At 36.5% G+C, this 17,699-nt stretch overlaps 1 long non-coding RNA gene across 4 annotated transcripts in view; it reads left to right on the forward strand.

The window, feature by feature from the left end:
• LOC147365980 (uncharacterized) overlaps window positions 1–17,699 on the forward strand; it is a 100,036-nt gene that overhangs the window by 2,643 nt on the left and 79,694 nt on the right. The window contains exon 1 of one of the 4 annotated variants that reach the window (XR_015133104.1): window positions 6,457–10,175. The exons of the other annotated variants lie outside the window; for them this stretch is intronic. This is a non-coding gene — a long non-coding RNA (uncharacterized LOC147365980). Of the gene's footprint in view, window positions 1–6,456; window positions 10,176–17,699 lie in introns of those variants that run through there. 4 annotated transcript variants of the gene reach the window in all.

The following is a 17,699-nucleotide window of genomic DNA, read 5'->3' on the forward strand; positions in this document are numbered from 1 at the left end:
CTGTAATATGCTTAACACTTGAGTATCTTACATGTGGAACATAATGTTATATAATCATTTGCTTTGCACACAGCTGTTGCAGTTACGTCTTTTATTTCTCAGTTGTTTGTGTACTCATGAGGAAGATACTGTATTTTTTTATATATCATTAAAAGTCTTTTAGGAATATTAAAACCATTAGTTGAAAGACACTAGAGAGCAGAGCATCCCTGTAGTGTTCATAAAACAACTGACCCTTGAATAATGTGGGGGTTAGGGGGCACCACTGTCCCTTCAGCAGAAAGTCCTCACATAACTTGACAGCCCTCCACATAAGCAGTTCCTCCATGAATGTGGTTTCAATTCTGTGGATTCAATCAACCACAGATCATGTAGTACTGTAACAGTACCTATTTAATGAAAAAAGTCTCTGTGTAAGTTGATCTGAACTGTTCAACCCCTGTTGTTCAAGGATCCATTCTAATTGAACAGGCAAAAAAACACATACTTTTACAATTAACAATTTTGGGAGGTTTCCACCTTAAATGATCAAAATCAACATTTGAAATAATGGAGCAATATGATATTGGGACATGTCATTTTGTACCACCTGATTTGATCCAGAATGAAGCATACAGCATCACCTACATAGTATTACTGGAAAGAAATGTATGAATTTCATCAAGGAGATAGGTGTAATTCTCAATTTACAGGAAATGTATGAGCTAGAGGAAATCATTAAATGATGCCACAAGGAAACATTCAACCAAGTGCAGAGTGTGTGACATTTTATAAAAATACTGACCTAAACTTAAAAAATCCAGTATCATGGGAGAAAATAAGGTAGGAGGATTGTCCTACACTAAGACTACAGACACATATTTAAAAGTAAGGCATAAATTTAGGCTACTTTATGATTTTGCAAGTAATAAGTATTTAAGAAGAATTGGAAAAATCTGATTATAATCTGGATGATATATTATATTAAGAAATTGTTAATTTTATTTGAAGTGTGTGTTATTATTACAATATACATAAATGTCCTTATTCTAAGGATCTGTCCTCTAAAGGATTTAGGAATAAAGCATCATGTTGTCTGTAACTTACTTTGTTTATGAAATATTATTTTTATTTTTGTGTTTATATATAAAATAAGGAGAGAATGCATATTTGAAATTGGAGAAATGTATAGTTTTGTGAAAAGGCAGTTGCAGCTGTAAAGATGGTACAGTTTTTTATTTCAATCAATCTTTATTCATTAAACACTTATAAGAGTCAGACAGATTCCAGCATTCAAAATATAGTCAGCTATTGTACACTGTTAGTGGTAATGTAAATTGGTGCACCACTGTGGGAAAACAGTATGATGGTTTGTTGAAAAACTAAAAACAGAATTCCAATATAACCCAGCAATTCCGTTTCTGGGTTTTCATCTGAAAGAAAAAAAAATAAAACCTAAAAACACTAAAATGAAAAGGTGCGTGCACCCAAATAGTCATAGCAGCATTATTTACAATTGCCAAGATATTGAATAAACCCTAAGTGTCCATCAACAAATGAATGGATAAAGAAAATGTGGTACATGCATACACAATGGAATATTACTCAGCCATAAAAAGGAGCAATATTTTGCCATTTACAGCAAGATATATGGACTTGGAGGGTATTGTGCTTATGGAGTAAGTCAGACAGAAAAAAACAAATAGAGTATGATTTCACTTGTACATGGAATGTGAAAAATACAGCAAACTCATGGATATAACAATAAAGAAGCAGACTCACAGATATAGAGAACACATTAGTGGTTATTACCAGTGAGGGGTATGCAGTACAGGAATGGAGACGTGGAAGGCCCAGACGACTGGTTGTGAGATAGGATCATGGAGGTATTGTCAATACGGGGAATCTAACCAAAATTTTCTAATAGCTGCAAGTGGAAAGCAATTTTTAAAATTGTATAAAAATATTTTTGAAAGTTTTTGCAATAAATTTTTTTAAGTTTGGTTAAATCCATGAAAACTGCATTAAAACAAATTACATCTCAGAGGAATAAAGAAAGTAATAAAATATACATCTATAAAATAATACAGATTTCAAAGGAATACAAGATTATTTACCTTTAAGATGCAAATTTAAGGAAATATTTCTATAGCAAGTAAGATTAATCTAAACACAGGAAAAATTAAAAGTCTTTCAAGGTCACTAGAAATTCTATTTAAATAATAAAGAATATTTGATAATTAAGCAACTCCTAGAAGTGCTTCCTGTTTAGATATTGTTTTAGGCAGCCAGTACACTCTATAGTTTTAGTACAGCATAAAATTTATGGTTTTGTTAAAGTGAAAAGAGGTGACATAAGAGCAGTAACTTGTAGTCAAAGGGATCTAGGCCATTTAACTTTTACTAGTGGCAATTCCTTTCATTTTTATAGTGCTTTAGTTTTTTTCAAAAGGGCTTTGCTCTGCATTGTCTCAATTTTTGTTTCACAATACTCCTGTGGGTTAAAGTTGTGAATATCATGATTCTCTATACTATGCAAAGGGTTTCCCAGATGGCGCTAGTGGTAAACAACCTGCCTGCCAATGCAGGAGATATAAGTTTGATCCCTGGCTCAGGAAGATTCCCTGAAGGAGGGCCTGGCAATCTACTCCAACATTCTTGCCTGGAGAATCCCATTGACAGAGGAGCCTGGCAGGTTACAGTGCATAGGGTCACAAAGAGTCAGACAAGACTGAAGCTACTTAGCACATAGGCACATACCAGCAAAAATCAAACAACTGAGAGATCTTTAGGTTGTGCCTTGCAGAAATACTAACTTCCTTTATGTAATGGGAATACTAAGAATAGTGACTATCACACGGTAGATAATCAATAGATTTATAAATAAATGAATCAATAGGAAAATGAATAAGTAAATTCTTGAACATTTGAGTTAGTTGGGGAAAAATGTAGGAACTCTGTTCCACAAATCTCTCCACTTGTCTGCCCTTAAGTAGTGGTTTATTTTCTATGTAGGTCAAGAGTGTTTTATGAATGAGTGAAATATTTCTGCTCTGGAAAGACAAGTGGCCATGTAATTGTTTTTATTTAATTGTACATAGAAGGAAAGATTCAAATTTAAGTAAAAATTTCCCAACAATGCTTTCAGACCATAGGCCAGTAGTCTAAAATAGTGCTGAAATATTTTAAAATTTAAATTGAGTAGTGACATTATCTAAAGACTAAAGAAGAAGTAAAAACTGGTAAGCTTCTGTTTATGCAAGAAATCCTTCCAGTGTAATCACCTTAGAAAATTTCTTATTTCATCAAAAGACACCTTTACATTTTAATGCAATGGTTATATTTATTTTTGAATGGGGCTCAGAATTAATTTTAATTCTTTGCTATTTAATGGCTCATTTCCCAGCTTGCTTATAAAAATATAGTTTTTAGGTAGGTGCAAATGCAAAAGTATTGTTATAGAATCTTTCATGAATCACATCACTAAATGAAAGACACATTGAAGGATTATTGCTGTGTTTTTTTAATGGTCTGTCCCATTAACAACCCACTAAAATTTTATGGCACCTTGAATTCTGTTATCCTCACAAATTTGTTTTCAAGAAATATAGCTACATTATTTTCAACTCAGTTATTCTGGTACCTCAGAAAAAACTAAGAAGTTCTCTTCTTCTTTTAATTTGCTTATATCCACAATATAAAGCAACTGTAAATTTATGAAAAGATTTTTAATTAAAGGAAGAAATGAAGCATATATAGTGGAAGGTTCATAAATGTCCTATATACCCCCAGCCTCACACATCATAGTCTCCATCATAATCAACATCACCCACCAGGGTGATACATATATTTGTCTACTTCAACACATTGTTATTACCCAAAACCCATAGGCTTTGGATTTTGGAAACATAGCCTAGTATTTGCCATTATGGTACCATGCAGAATAGTTTCACTGCCCTAAAAAATTCCTCTGTGCTCTACCTATTTATCATTCTCACTCCCCTAACCCACAGCAATAACTAAACTTTATGCTATCTTCATAGTTTTTATTTTTTCAGAATACCATATAGTTGGAATCATACAGTATGTACCCTTTTCAGACTGGTGTCTTTCAGACAATAATATGTATTGAAGATGCCTCCTTAGCAATCAATAATATTCAATTGTCTGGATGTATCACAGTTTGTCCATTCACCTATTGAAGGACATCTTGGTTGCTTCTAAGTTTTGGCAGTTGTAAGTAAAGCTGGAGTGAAGTCGCTCAGTCGTGTCTGACTCCTTGTGACCCCATGGACTACAAGGCTTCTCTGTCCATGGAATTTTCCAGGTAAGAGTACTGCAGTGGGTTGTCGTTTCCTTCTCCAGTGGATCTTCGCTACCCAGAGATCGAACCCGGGTCTCCCGCATTGTGGGCAGACGTTTCACCGTCTGAGCCACCAGGGAAGCCAAGTAAACGTGCTGTAATCATATATGTTCACATTTTTGTGTGGATGTAAGTATTCAGGCATGTGTATTGAGTTGCTCAGTTGTGTTCGACTCTTTGTGATCCCATAGACTGTAGCAGGTCAAGTACCTCTGTCCATGGGATTTTCCAGGCAAGAAGCTGGAGTTACTTGCCATTTCCCTCTCTAGGGGGTCTTCCCGATCCAGGGATCGAACCCATATCTACTGAATTGGCACGTGGATTCTTTACCACTGAGCCATCTAGGAAGCCCGTAATTTTTCAACTCATGGGTAAATACCAAGGAACAAATTACAAGATCGTATGATCAGAGTAAATTTAGTTTTGTAAGAAAGAGTCAAGCTGTCTTTCAAAGTGGCTGTATTGTTTTGCTTCCCTGGTGGCTCAGATGGTAAAGCTTCTGCCCGCGATGCGAGAGACCCGGGTTCGATTCCTGGGTCAGGAAGATCCCTTGGCGAAGGAAATGGCAATCCACTCCAGCATTCTTGCCTGGAAAATCCCATGGACGGAGGAGCCTGGTGGGCTGCCATCTCTTGGGTCGCACAAAGTCGGACACGACTGAAGCGACTTAGCAGCAGCAGCAGCAATGAATAGGTGTTCCTGTTACTTCACATCCTTGCTATTAATAGCATCTGGGGTTGTTTTGGCTATTGAACATTCTAATAAGCATGTGGTAGTAACTCATTGTTCTAATTTGCATTTCCCTGGTGATATGTGATGTGGAGCATCTTTTCCTATGCCTATTTGACATTTATCTTCTTTCATGAGGTATCTCCTAAGGTCTTTGGTCCATTTCTCAATTGGTTGGTTGTTTACTTATTAATGACTTTTAAGAGTTCGTTGTATATTTTGGATAAAAATACTTTCAAACACTACTTTCAAAACAATACTTTTCAAATGATTCTTCTGCAAGCATTTTCTTCCAGTCTCTGGTTTGTCTTTTTATCCCCTTGACAGTGTCTTTCCCAAAGCAGAAAATTTCATTTTTATAACATCCAGCTTATCAATTCTTCCTTTCATGGATTATGCCCTTGGTGTTCTATCTAGAAAGTCATCACAATACCCAAGATCATCTAGATTTTCTCCTATATTATCTTATAGGAATTTTACACTCTTGCAATTTATGTTTAGGTCTGTGATTCATTTTAAGTTAATTTGTGTGAAAGGGGTAGGGTCTGTATCTGGGTTCACTTTTTTACATATCAATATCCATTTCTCTAGCATCATTTATTAAAAACACTGTCTTTGGTCCATTGTACCGCCTTTCCTCCTTTATTGAAGATCAATTGACTGTATCTATGTGGATCTATTTCTGGACTCTCTATTCTATTCCTTTAATATATTTTCTGTTCTTTCTTCAACACAACTATGTCTTGATTATTGTAGCCTTATAGTAAGATTTAAAATTGGGGATTATAAATCCTCCAACTTTGCTCTTCAATATTCTGTTGGCTATTCTGAGTCTCTTGCCTGTCCATATGAATTTTAGAATCAGTTTGTTGTTATCTATGAAATAATATTAGGATTTTGATTGTGATTGCATTGAATATATAGAGCAAGTTGTAAAGAACTAACATATTGGCAATTTTGAGCCTTCCTATGCTTTGACATGAAATATCTCTGCATTTGTTTTGTCCTTTTTTGTATTTTGTTCATTGGAGTTTTCTAGCTTTCTTCTTATAGACTATGTACACATTTTAAATTCATATCTATTTCATTTTACTGAATAAAGTATAATCAGTATTGATTTTGAATTCACTTATTTATTTCTTATGCATAGAAAAGCAATTGACTTTTGTATATTAACCTTGTATCTTGCAACCTTGCTATAATCACTTAGTTTCAGGAATTTTTGTCAATTCTTTTCAGATTTTTTACATAGGTAACCATGTCATCTGTGAACAAAACCAGTTTTATTTCTTTTTAATTTGTATATCTTTCATATACTTTTCTTGTCCTGTTCATTAGCTAGCACTTCTGGTACAAGTTTACAAGCATTTGTGACAGGATTTTTTTTTTTTTTCCCCTGATGTTAGCAGGAAGGCTTTGAATTTCTCATTATTAAATATGATGCTAGCTGTAGGATTTTTGTTATTCTTTATTAATTTGATGAGGTTCCTATTTATTCCTAGTTTACTGAGTGTCTTTATGATGAATGGGTATTGGATTTTATCAAATGGGTTTTTTGCATTTATTAATGTGATTATTGATTTTTTCTCTTTTGTTTGTTGATGTGATGAATTACATTGATTGATTTTCAAATATTGAACTAGTCTTTTATACCTTGAATAAACCTCTTTTTGGCCATAGTATATAATTTTTTCACACTGTCAGATTTGATTTGCTGACATTTTGTTGATAACTTTTGCATCTATGTTAATGAAAGATAGCGGTCTGTAGTTTTCTTGTCATATTTTTATGTGCTTTGGTTTTAGGCCAATACTGGGCTCAGAGTTAGGAAGTATTCCATTTGCTTCTCTATTCTAAAAGAGACTATAAACAATTCATATAATTTCTTCCTTAAATATTTAGTAGAATTCACCAGTGAACACTTATGGCCTGCTGTTTTCTGTTGTATTCATTAATGATTCAATTTCTTTCATATATATAAGCCTATGCAGATTTTCTATTTCATTTTGTGTAATTTGGGGAAGACTGTATCTCTCAGGGACTTGATCTTTTTCATATACATTATCAAATTTGTGGGAACAAGGTTGTTAATCATATTTTTTAAATAAAATTTTAATGTTCAAGGGATCTGCTGTGATAATCTCATTTTATTTCTGATCTTAGCAATTTATGCCCTTTCTCTTTTTTTTTTTTTCCCTTAGTTAGCTTAGCTGGAGTCTTATTATTAGTTTTGCTAATCTTTTCAAAGAAACAGCTTTTGCATTCACTAATTTTCTCTATTGATTTCTGCTCTAATTCTTGTTTTTTTCTTTTGTTTACCTTGAATTTGTTCTTTATATATATATATATATATATTTTCCTAAGGTGGACACTTAGATGATTGATTTTAAGTCTGTTTTCTAATATACCCATTCAATGCTATAAATTCCCCTCAAAGTGCTTCCTTTTCTGCATCCCATAAATTTTAGGCTGTGCTTTCATTTCCATTGAGTTCAAAATATATTTTAACTTAAGATTTCTTCTTTGAGTATTATTTAGAATGTGTTTAATCTACAAATATTTTAGACTTTTCAGCTTTCTGTTATTGATTTCTAGTTTAATTCCATTGTTGTATATGAAAGCACATGTCATAAGAATTCTCATCAAACATTTGCTTGTTTGATGGTGCAGAATGTGGTGTATTTTGGGGAGTACTCTATTGCACTGTTGTTGGATGAAGTAGTTTATAGATATCTATTATATCCCATTGATTGATGCTATTATTGAGTCAACTATGTGCTTACTGCTTTTCTGTCAGCTGAATCTCTCAATTTCTGATAGAGGAGTGTTAAAATCCCCAGCTGCAATAGTGGATTCATTTCTTTCTTTTTGTGGTCTTTCCACTTATTGTTTCACACAGTGTATGCTGTGTTCAGCACACCACACATTGAGAATTGTCGTGTCTTCTATGAAGGTTGACTCCTTTATTATTATGTAATATCCTTCATTAGTCCTGATAACTTTCCTTGCTCCAAAGTTGACTCCTTTGGAAATTAATATAGCTGCTCATGTGTTCTTTGATTAGTATTAGCGTGGTATATCTCAATCTATTTACTTTTAATCTATATTACATTTAGACCATTAACATTTAACCTAATTGTGGATATAATTTGTATTGATATATACTATATTTGTTGCTGTTTTCTACTTGCTGGTCTTGTTCTTTGTTCCAATTTTCATATTCCAATCGTTTCCTGCATTTTGTGTTTTTAATTGAGCATTTTATATGATTCCATTCTATTTTTTTGCAGCATATCAGTTACATTTCACTTAAAATGTGTTTTAGTTACTGCTGTGGAGATTGCAATATACCTTTACAACTAATACAAGTAGACTTTCAAATAGCACTATATCACTTCATGGATAGTACCTTATTATTACAAAATAATTCTGATTCCTCCTTCTAACATGTTTATTTTGCTGTTATTAATTTTACTTGTCTGTAAGTATATATATATATGTGTGTGTGTGTGTGTGTGTGTGTATGTATATTTAAATACACATTACTCTTTTATTTTGAAGAAAGTATTCTGTTAGATCAAATAGAATAAGAAAAATAAATTTTTACCTTCACTTATTTCTTCTTTGATGCTCTTACTTCCTGCATCTTATCTATGTTGTTTTCCTCCTCTCTAAAAATCTTCAAGCATTTATTGCAAGACAGGTCTACTGGCAATACATTTTCTCAATTTTTATTTTCCTTAGGTTATCTTTCACTTTTGAAAGATAATTTTATAGGGTGCAGAATTCTAGTTTTTTCTCTCTCTGCACTTTAAACATTTCAGTACACTCATTTTTTTTTTTTTTTTGGCATGGATTCTGAGAAGTTACAAATATTTCTTAACTTTTTTCTTGCATATGTAAGGTTTTTTTTTTTTTTTTGGCTTCTTTCAGGACCTTTTCAGTATCTTTTATTTCCTTTAGTCTGAAAATGATATGCCCAAGTTTAATATTTTCGCATTTATCCAGCATGGTGTTCTCTTGGCTGCCTGGATTTGTAGTTTGGTGTCTGACATTAGTTTGGGAAACTTCTCAGTCTTTTGGATGGAGCTGTGTGCTTAGTCATTCAGTATTGTCTGACCCTTTGTGATCCCATGAGCTGTAACCCTCCAGGCTCCTCGTTTCATAGGATTTTCCCAGCAAAAATACTAGAGTGGGTTGCCGTTTCCTTCTCCAGGGGATCTTCCTGACCCAGGGATCAAACCCACATCTCCTGCATTGGCAGGTGGATTCTTTACCACTGAGCCGCCTGGGAATGCCAGGGGGCTTTACACTTTGTCGTAATTTTTTCTTGATATCTGTACATGAAGAATTGGGTAAAAGAAACCGCTGTAAATAGACCTTAGTAATGTGGCGGTATGCTGTGGGGGCAGACAGCGTTCTATAATCCTGTGTTTAGGTGTGCCTCTGCACTGTGAACTTCACAGGTACTTCTCAGTACCCCCTTTAAAATGGGCTGGAGTTGTGTGTTTTTGCTCTTTTTCATGGAAGCTGGAGGAGACTGGTATTTCTCATTTTCTTTTCTCCATGCAGGAGCCAAGAGCCAACTGGAGTTGGCTATTTCCCTTTCCCAGGTTCAGTTCAGTTCAGTTGCTCAGTCGTGTCCGACTCTTTGCGACCCCATGAATCGCAGCACGACAGGCCTCCCTGTCCATCACCAACTCCCGGAGTTCACTCAGACTCACGTCCATCGAGTCAGTGATGCCATCCGGGTTACTTAGGCTCTAAAAACATCCCACCTGGTTAGGCTCTAGTTAATGAGTTTCCACTGAGAGCAGATCTTATTAAGAATCATGGATTGCTCTACTGTATTTCAAAATGGCTGTTTTCTCTCTTCATGTGGAAAGCACAGGGTAGTTTTCTCTGGGATTCACTGTGAGAAACTAGTTAAGCTCCTGGGGTGAAGTTCACAAAATGTGGGGACCTCCCTGTGAGTTGTTCACCCTGAACATTTTACTTCTCAGGCTTTCCACCCTGAGCCTCCAACAATTCTTCAGCTAGAATTAAGATTTTCTTACCCCACACTATTTTCCATGGAGGTTTCAGCTCATGGTTTTCTGTTCTGGTAAGTTGTGATTTCCTTTTTTCTTTTTTAAAAAGTCTTTGTTTATCTGTTTGTCTTCACTGGGTCTTAGTTGTGGCACATGGCATCTTCAGTCTTCCATGCAGCATGCAGGCTCCTTAGTTGCCTGCAATACATAGGTAAGAAAGTTTCCCCAGAGTACTGAAGTGAGTATACCAATCAGTATCTATCTGAAGGAATGAGAACTAGAAATTGACTGTGGAGGGAAAATATATGTAAACAAAAATGGGACAACCTAAGGGGAAGGGATTATACAGACCTGACCCAATAAGAAGAAGAGAGAGGGAGTGGGGAATCTTTTGTTGTGCTAAAATTTTGGACTAAGGTAAAAACAAATCCACACATGCACATGTAATGTAGGTTTCAAACTAATAAAATAGAGAAAACTTAATCTCCACAGTTACTTATGATTTTTTTCACAATTCCCAGGGCAAACAGGCAGTTGTGAATACAGCTCACATCATATAAGAAATTAAACCATTGGGATGGGATTGGAGAGCATTGACCTCTAAACATAATCAGTATTTGTGATTTCAATTCAGTTATAACACTACATGGATCACTATAAAAATTTGTATAAAGCTGGGAAATCTATTCCCAGGAGTTTCATATATAGTTACTATAATAACTACCTTGAGCCTAAAGGATTAAAGTAATTCAAAGTATATTAATCCCTCCTGAGCCATGCAAAGCTTTGTTTGGTTTACCCCAGAATCACCAGAGCTTTCTTGAGCTTTCAGAATGTTCATTGGTAGTTGAATTTAGTTAGTTCCTCATCTTTTTTCTTTTGGGGGGCATCCAAGATTTTATAAAACATTGAAATTAAAAGATTACCATCATATTTACTATTTATTCTATAATTCTAAAATATTATTATTTTAAAAGCTTAGCAATTCTGTTAGAAATAATTCTCCTTCTCCCACTTCTATGTCTCCCCCAAACACGGTGTGTACCACCATAGCTTCAAAATAAAAGAAATGAAGCAAAACAGAAATAAATCTCTTAACAAGTATAATAATATGCAAAATAAATCATTTTATAAACATCAGAGCTGCATGTTCTTAACTCAGATGTAAATTTTTTTTAATGAAACCTGATAGTCTTGGTACAAAAGATTTGATTAGAGAGTAATTCAAAATGGAAAATATTGATAAAATGACTTTTAAAATACATGTCTCTACATCAAAAACAAGAATATATTTGGTTTAGTACTTGAAATTCTGTAATTTTTGCTTTTTGAGCCCATGGCTATGTTCTTACACATTAAACTTTCCAGAAAAATAAAAGATCACGCTTATTGGCAATTTCTAATTCCTCTTGAACTGTTGTGTTGTATGAAAACTATCATACATCTCTGCTCATACCCTGAAGAAAAAGAATATTATTGATATATCAAGCTGTTAGAAACCTTTAACTGTGGCCCTCAGGATATAAAGTTTTAATGAAATGTCAGAAAATGATATGTTAACAAAATATTTTAATAGGTGTTTTTTTGGGGGGGATATCTTTTTTTTTTTTTTTTAACTGTTTGGGTTTGATAAGGTCAACAGGTCAGAAGATAACTGCCATTGAATAGATAGTTTGTACTCTTAGATTCAAGAGAGGCAGAACACATCACATCATGAGGGGCTACACTAGGAATCACCTGTGGTCAACTGAAGGATGGACCATTAGCAAGAGCCTATATTGTGGTTTCCAAGGGAAAGCAGGCAAGACAGGGCAAGCAGGCTTAGAACTGGCTAAGTTTGAATAATTTTAGTGGCTTTAAAAAGTAGAGTCTGTCCATGGTTGCTTAGTACCTGGCCCTGGGTTAATTAAGGTAGGTGGATATTGGTCCAGGATATAGGAGTCCAATAGGCAAGGTAGTGGTGGGTATAGACTAAATAGGCTGCTCAAGAAAGTGGCTTGAGCAGACTCTTGCCAGGGATTCAATACTGGGTCAAACAGTATTATAAAAGTGAAAGTCACTCAGTAATGTCCAACTCTTTGTGACCCCATGGTCTATACAGTCCATGGAATTCTCTAGGCCAGAATACTGGAGTGGGTAGCCTTTCCCTTCTCCAGGGGATCTTCCCAACCCAGGGTTTGAGCCCAGGTCATCTGCATTGGAAGTGGATTCTTTACCAGGTGAGCCACAAAAAGTGTTACAATTGTTTCCTCGATGTCTTAACACTAGTTTGAACTTGATTTTTTGGGTATTTGAGTGGCCTGAATAGTAGGAGACACCTTAAAAGAGTAGGACATAGTTGGCCTAAACAGCATAGAAAACATTATGAGAGAAAAAGGAAGAAAAACAAATAGAAGTATAAGGGGTCCTTATAGGCTGCTCATAACTTTAGTTTCTCATTAGGTGACATTAGCCAAGAAAATATCTGAAATTTCTATGGTATCTGGTAGTATCTCTATGGTATTATAGTGTGATAAAAGTATTGAAGCTATGCCCCATAGAGTTAAAAAACATATTTTGAAACCAAACCCCAAAGAGTGAACAAAAACTGATGACTAATAGAAATCCTTGAGCTTGTCTTATAGTTTGTTAAAACCCCCTTCAGCTTGGCCTATCTTCACTGAGCAAGCTCACCTTAATTATTTTGTTGCAAATTGCATACCCTCCAAGCTTCACGTAACCTAAACAGTACGGTGTTTGTCACAGTTGTTTCCCAGGAACTTGAATCAACTGTGTCTAGTTCAAGCTTGAGCAGGCTGAGGCTGGCTGGGACCACCAACATTAAAACTGGACCTATGCAGATAATCATGGTGGTGTGATCACTGACCTAGAGCCAGACATCCTGGAATGTGAAGTTAAGTGGGCCTTAGAAAGCATCACTACGAACAAAGCTAGTAGAGGTGATGGAATTCCAGTTGACTATTTCAAATCCTGAAAGATGATTCTGTGAAAGTACTTCCCTCAATATGCCAGCAAATTTGGAAAACTCAGCAGTGGCCACAGGACTGGAAAAGGTCAGTTTTCATTCTAATCCCAAAGAAAGGCAATGTCAAAGAATGCTCAAACTACCACACAATTGCACTCATCTCACATGCGAGTAAAAAGTAATTTTCAAAATTCTCCAAGCTAGGCTTCAGCAATACGTGAACCGTTGAAATTCCTGATGTTCAATCTGGTTTTAGAAAAGGCAGAGGAACCAGAGACCAAATTCCCAACATCCGCTGGATCATCAAAAAAGCAAGAGAGTTCCAGAAAAATATCTATTTCTGCTTTATTGATTATGCCAAAGCCTTTGACTGTGTGGATCACAATAAACTGTGGAAAATTCTTAAGATGTGGGAATACCAGACCACCTGACCTGCCTCTTGAGAAATCTGTATGCACGTCAGGAAGCAACAGTTAGAACTGGATATGGAACAACAGACTGGTTCCAAATAGGAAAAGGAGTACGTCAAGGCTGTATATTGTCACCCTGCTTATTAAACTTATATGTAGAGTACATCATGAGAAACGCTGGACTGGAAGAAACACAAGCTGGAATCAAGATTGCTGGGAGAAATATCAATAAGCTCAGATATGCAGATGACACCACCCTTATGGCAGAAAGTGAAGAGGAACTCAAAAGCCTCTTGATGAAAGTGAAAGAGGAGAGTGAAAAAGTTGGCTTAAAGCTCAACATTCAGAAAACAAGGATCATGGTATCTGGTCCCATCACTTCATATGAAATAGATGGGGAAACAGTGTCAGACTTTATTCTTTGGGGCTCCAAAATCACTGCAGATGGTGACTGCAGCCATGAAATTAAAAGACACTTACTCCTTGGAAGGAAAGTTATGACTATCCTAGATAGCATATTCAAAAGCAGAGACATTACTTTGCCAAAAAAGGTACGTGTAGTCAAGGCTATGGTTTTTCCAGTGGTCATGTATGGATGTGAGAGTTGGACTGTGAAGAAGGCTGAACGTCGAAGAATTGATGCTTTTGAGCTGTGCTGTTGGAGAATACTCTTGAGAGTCCCTTGGACTGCAAGGAGATCCAACCAGTCCATTCTGAAGGAGATCAGCCCTGGGATTTCTTTGGAAGGAATGATGTTGAAGCTGAAACTCCAGTACTTTGGCCACCTCATGTGAAGAGTTGACTCATTGGAAAAGACTCTGATGCTGGGAGGGATTGGGGGCAGGAGGAGAAGGGGATGACAGAGGATGAGATGGCTGGATGGCATCACTGACTTGATGGACGTGAGCCTGAGTGAACTCCGGGAGTTGGTGATGGACAGGGAGGCTTGGCGTGCTGCGATTCATGGGGTTGCAAAGAGTCGGACATGACTGAGTGACTGAACTGAACTGAACTGATGCAGATTCCAATAAATAAACTTTTGACATTAGAGGGCTCCAAACTGTACCCTCAGATCATGCTAAACCCCACCATCTTAGAACACACATCCCATACAGAACCAGTGTAACTGAGACTTCACAGAATACTGATTACTTCACCTTTTGTCTGCCTCCAATTGTCTTTCCCCACGCCTAAGACCACCTACTTCTGTATCCCATAAATAGCTCAAGCCCCTCACCTTCAGGGAGAAAGATCTAAGACTGGCTTTCCCATCTCCTTGCTTAGCTGCCTTGTGAATAAACCCTTTCTTTGCTGCAGATCTTGGTGTCTCTGTTTTGTTTTGCTGCTGCTGCTGCTGCTAAGTGGCTTCAGTCGTGTCTGACTCTGTGCGACCCCATAGACAGCAGCCCACTAGGCTCCTCTGTCTCTGGGATTCTCCAGGCAAGAACACTGGAGTGGGTTGCCATTTCCTTCTCCAATGCATGAAAGTGAAAAGTGAAAGTGAAGTCACTCAGTCGGGTCTGACTCTTAGCGACCCCATGGACCACAGCCTACCAGGCTCCTCTGACCATGGGATTTTCCAGGCAAGAGTACTGGAGTGGGTTCTCCTTGGCTTGCTGCACATCAAGCAAATGAACCTGGTTCAGTAATAGTGTGCCTTAGGTATTTTTTGATGATATTTTGGTGTATCCCCGTATGAAAACAGTGACCGACTTTATTTTTTTGGTCTCCAAAATCACTGCAGATGGTGACTGCAGCCATGAAATTAAAAGACACTTGTTCCTTGGAAGAAGAGCTATGACCAAACTAGACAGAATATTAAAAAGCAGAGACATTATTTTACCAAAAAATGTCCATCTAGTCAAAGCTAGGGTTTTTCCAGTAGTCATGTATGGATGTGAGAGTTGGACTCTAGAGAAAGCTGAGTGCCGAAGAATTGATGCTTTTGATCTGTGGTGTTGGAGAATACTTGAACTGCAAGAAGATCCAACCAGTCCATCCTAAAGTAGATCAGTCCTGAGTGTTCATTGGAAGAACTGATGGTGAAGCTGAAACGCCAATACTTAGGAAACTTGATGCAAAGAACCGACTCATTTGAAAAGACCCTGATGCTGGGAAAGATTGAAGGCTGGAGGAGAAGGGGACGACAGAGGATGAGATGGTTGGATGGCATCACTGAGTCAATGGACATGAGTTTGAGTAAACTCTGGGAGTTGGTGATGGACAGGGAGGCCTTGCATGCTGCAGTCCATGGGGTTGCAAAGAGTCGGACACGACTGAGCGACTGAACTGAACTGGTGTATCCTTCAGGGCAAGGTGGCAGGCACAGCAGCTATGTTTGTTAAAGGGTATGAACTGATAGATCAGTCAAGTGTACTCCCTTAGGTAGGGGTACATGAGATGGCAAGGAATATACTAGAAACATGGATTAAATGGACAGAAAACCCCCCAAATATAATAGAAGCTCTAATAACAAACTGCCCCCTGGTAGCTCAAACCATAAAGAAACTTCTGGCAATGCAGGAGATCTGGGTTCAATCCCTGGGTCGGGAAAATCCCCTAGAGAAGAGCATGGCAATCCACTCCATTATTCCTGCCTGAAGAATTCCATGGACAGAGGAGCCTGGCAGGCTACAGTCTGTGGAATCATAAAGAGTCGGACAGGACCGAGCAACTAACATTTTAAATTTCTTTCTAGTAAAAAAGGAAGAATAGAAATAAATGTTCATGTCCAGTTTATCAGCCTCTTTGGAGAGGTAGCCTCTGGTAGCTAGAGGCTAGAGGTAGCCTCTAACCATCTCATCCAACCATCTCATCTGGGTATCTGTGTTACAGAGATTTAGACTCTGGGCAAGTCGTTGCAGGGAACAATGTCATCTCCAGTGGTAAACTCCTGAGCCTGGTGATATTGTTTAGGATGAGGGACTGAGGATCCTATTAAGAGGATATCCACCAAAGTTGAAGTATGTCTGGTGTTTTTGACTCTGACTTATAGGCAGTCCATAACATGTATGTTAATACATTTTTAGGTGTAATATTGTTTTACTTATTAAAAGACCAAAACATTTTTAATGTAGCAGGTAATTAGATTAGAAATTGACAAAGTTGTTGATAAACATTTCCCAAAGTGAGATTTAAAAGAAAATTTTAATGAATTGTAGACTGAATAAAAGTTTGGTTTTTGGTAGGAATTTTTTAGCCTTAGTCTTTGCCAGTTGGGGTGCCAAACGTAGACTTTTAAGAAATATAATATCATGTAGAAGATACAAAAATATTGTGAAGATACAAAAAATATTGATGAATTATTAATAAGACTTTGTTTAGAATCGTGTACCTAGATTTGCTCCCTTTAGGTACCCAAAGTGATAGAATGTATAGTTTGGGACTTCAGTGAGGTTTGCCATGTTGATGAGGGTGGGTTTAAATATCTTTATTCATGAAACTGTGATGCAAAAATTTCAGACAAAAATCAAATACATGATAGAAGGTGTGCTATGTGCTGTGCTTAGTTGCAGCCATTCTGACTCTTTGCAACCCCATGGACTGTAGCCCACCAGATAGAATGGTAGATAATTCATAATACTTAGAAAAACTTAAAGCAAAATAAAATATTACAGAGAGCCCTTAAGTTGGAAAAAGCTTGATGGATGTTAATATTTACCTATGGCAATCTATAAGAAGAACCAGGTAGATAGAAGATAGGTATCTTTTTATTTTTTATTGTTGTTGTGGTTTTGTTTTTATCTGATTAAAACTAAGCTTGTGCAGGGATGTAGCAGACAGAGTTCAGATACATAGAGTGAGAGACCAGCTTTATGTTCTAGATTGCTCAGATTTCCTGTATAGCTGCTCAGAACAAAAAGAGTTTGAATCACTAATGCATCAAAGGGAGGATGAAGAAAACTATTCAGAAAGCTACTGACACTCAGGCACACATCCAGCTTGCAAATGTGAGCTTGCAGACTATTCATTGAGTGCCTGCTGGACACTTACTTACCATATGCCTAGACCTACTTTTTTAAATGGAAGTATAGTTGAATTATAGTATTATGTTAATTTCAGGTGTACAATAAAATGATTCAGAAGTATATGCATATATATTTCAAACTATTATCCATTATAGGTTATTATGAGATATTGAATAGTTCCCTGTGCTATACATAAATCCTTATTGCTTATTTATTTTATGTATAGTAGTTTATATCTGTTAATTCCTAATTTAT

The sequence above is a fragment of the Bos grunniens genome, chromosome 9 (genome assembly GCF_055505025.1).
Source record: "Bos grunniens cultivar Pamir isolate PY7600 chromosome 9, Bosgru_T2T1.0, whole genome shotgun sequence".
NCBI lineage: Eukaryota > Metazoa > Chordata > Mammalia > Artiodactyla > Bovidae > Bos > Bos grunniens.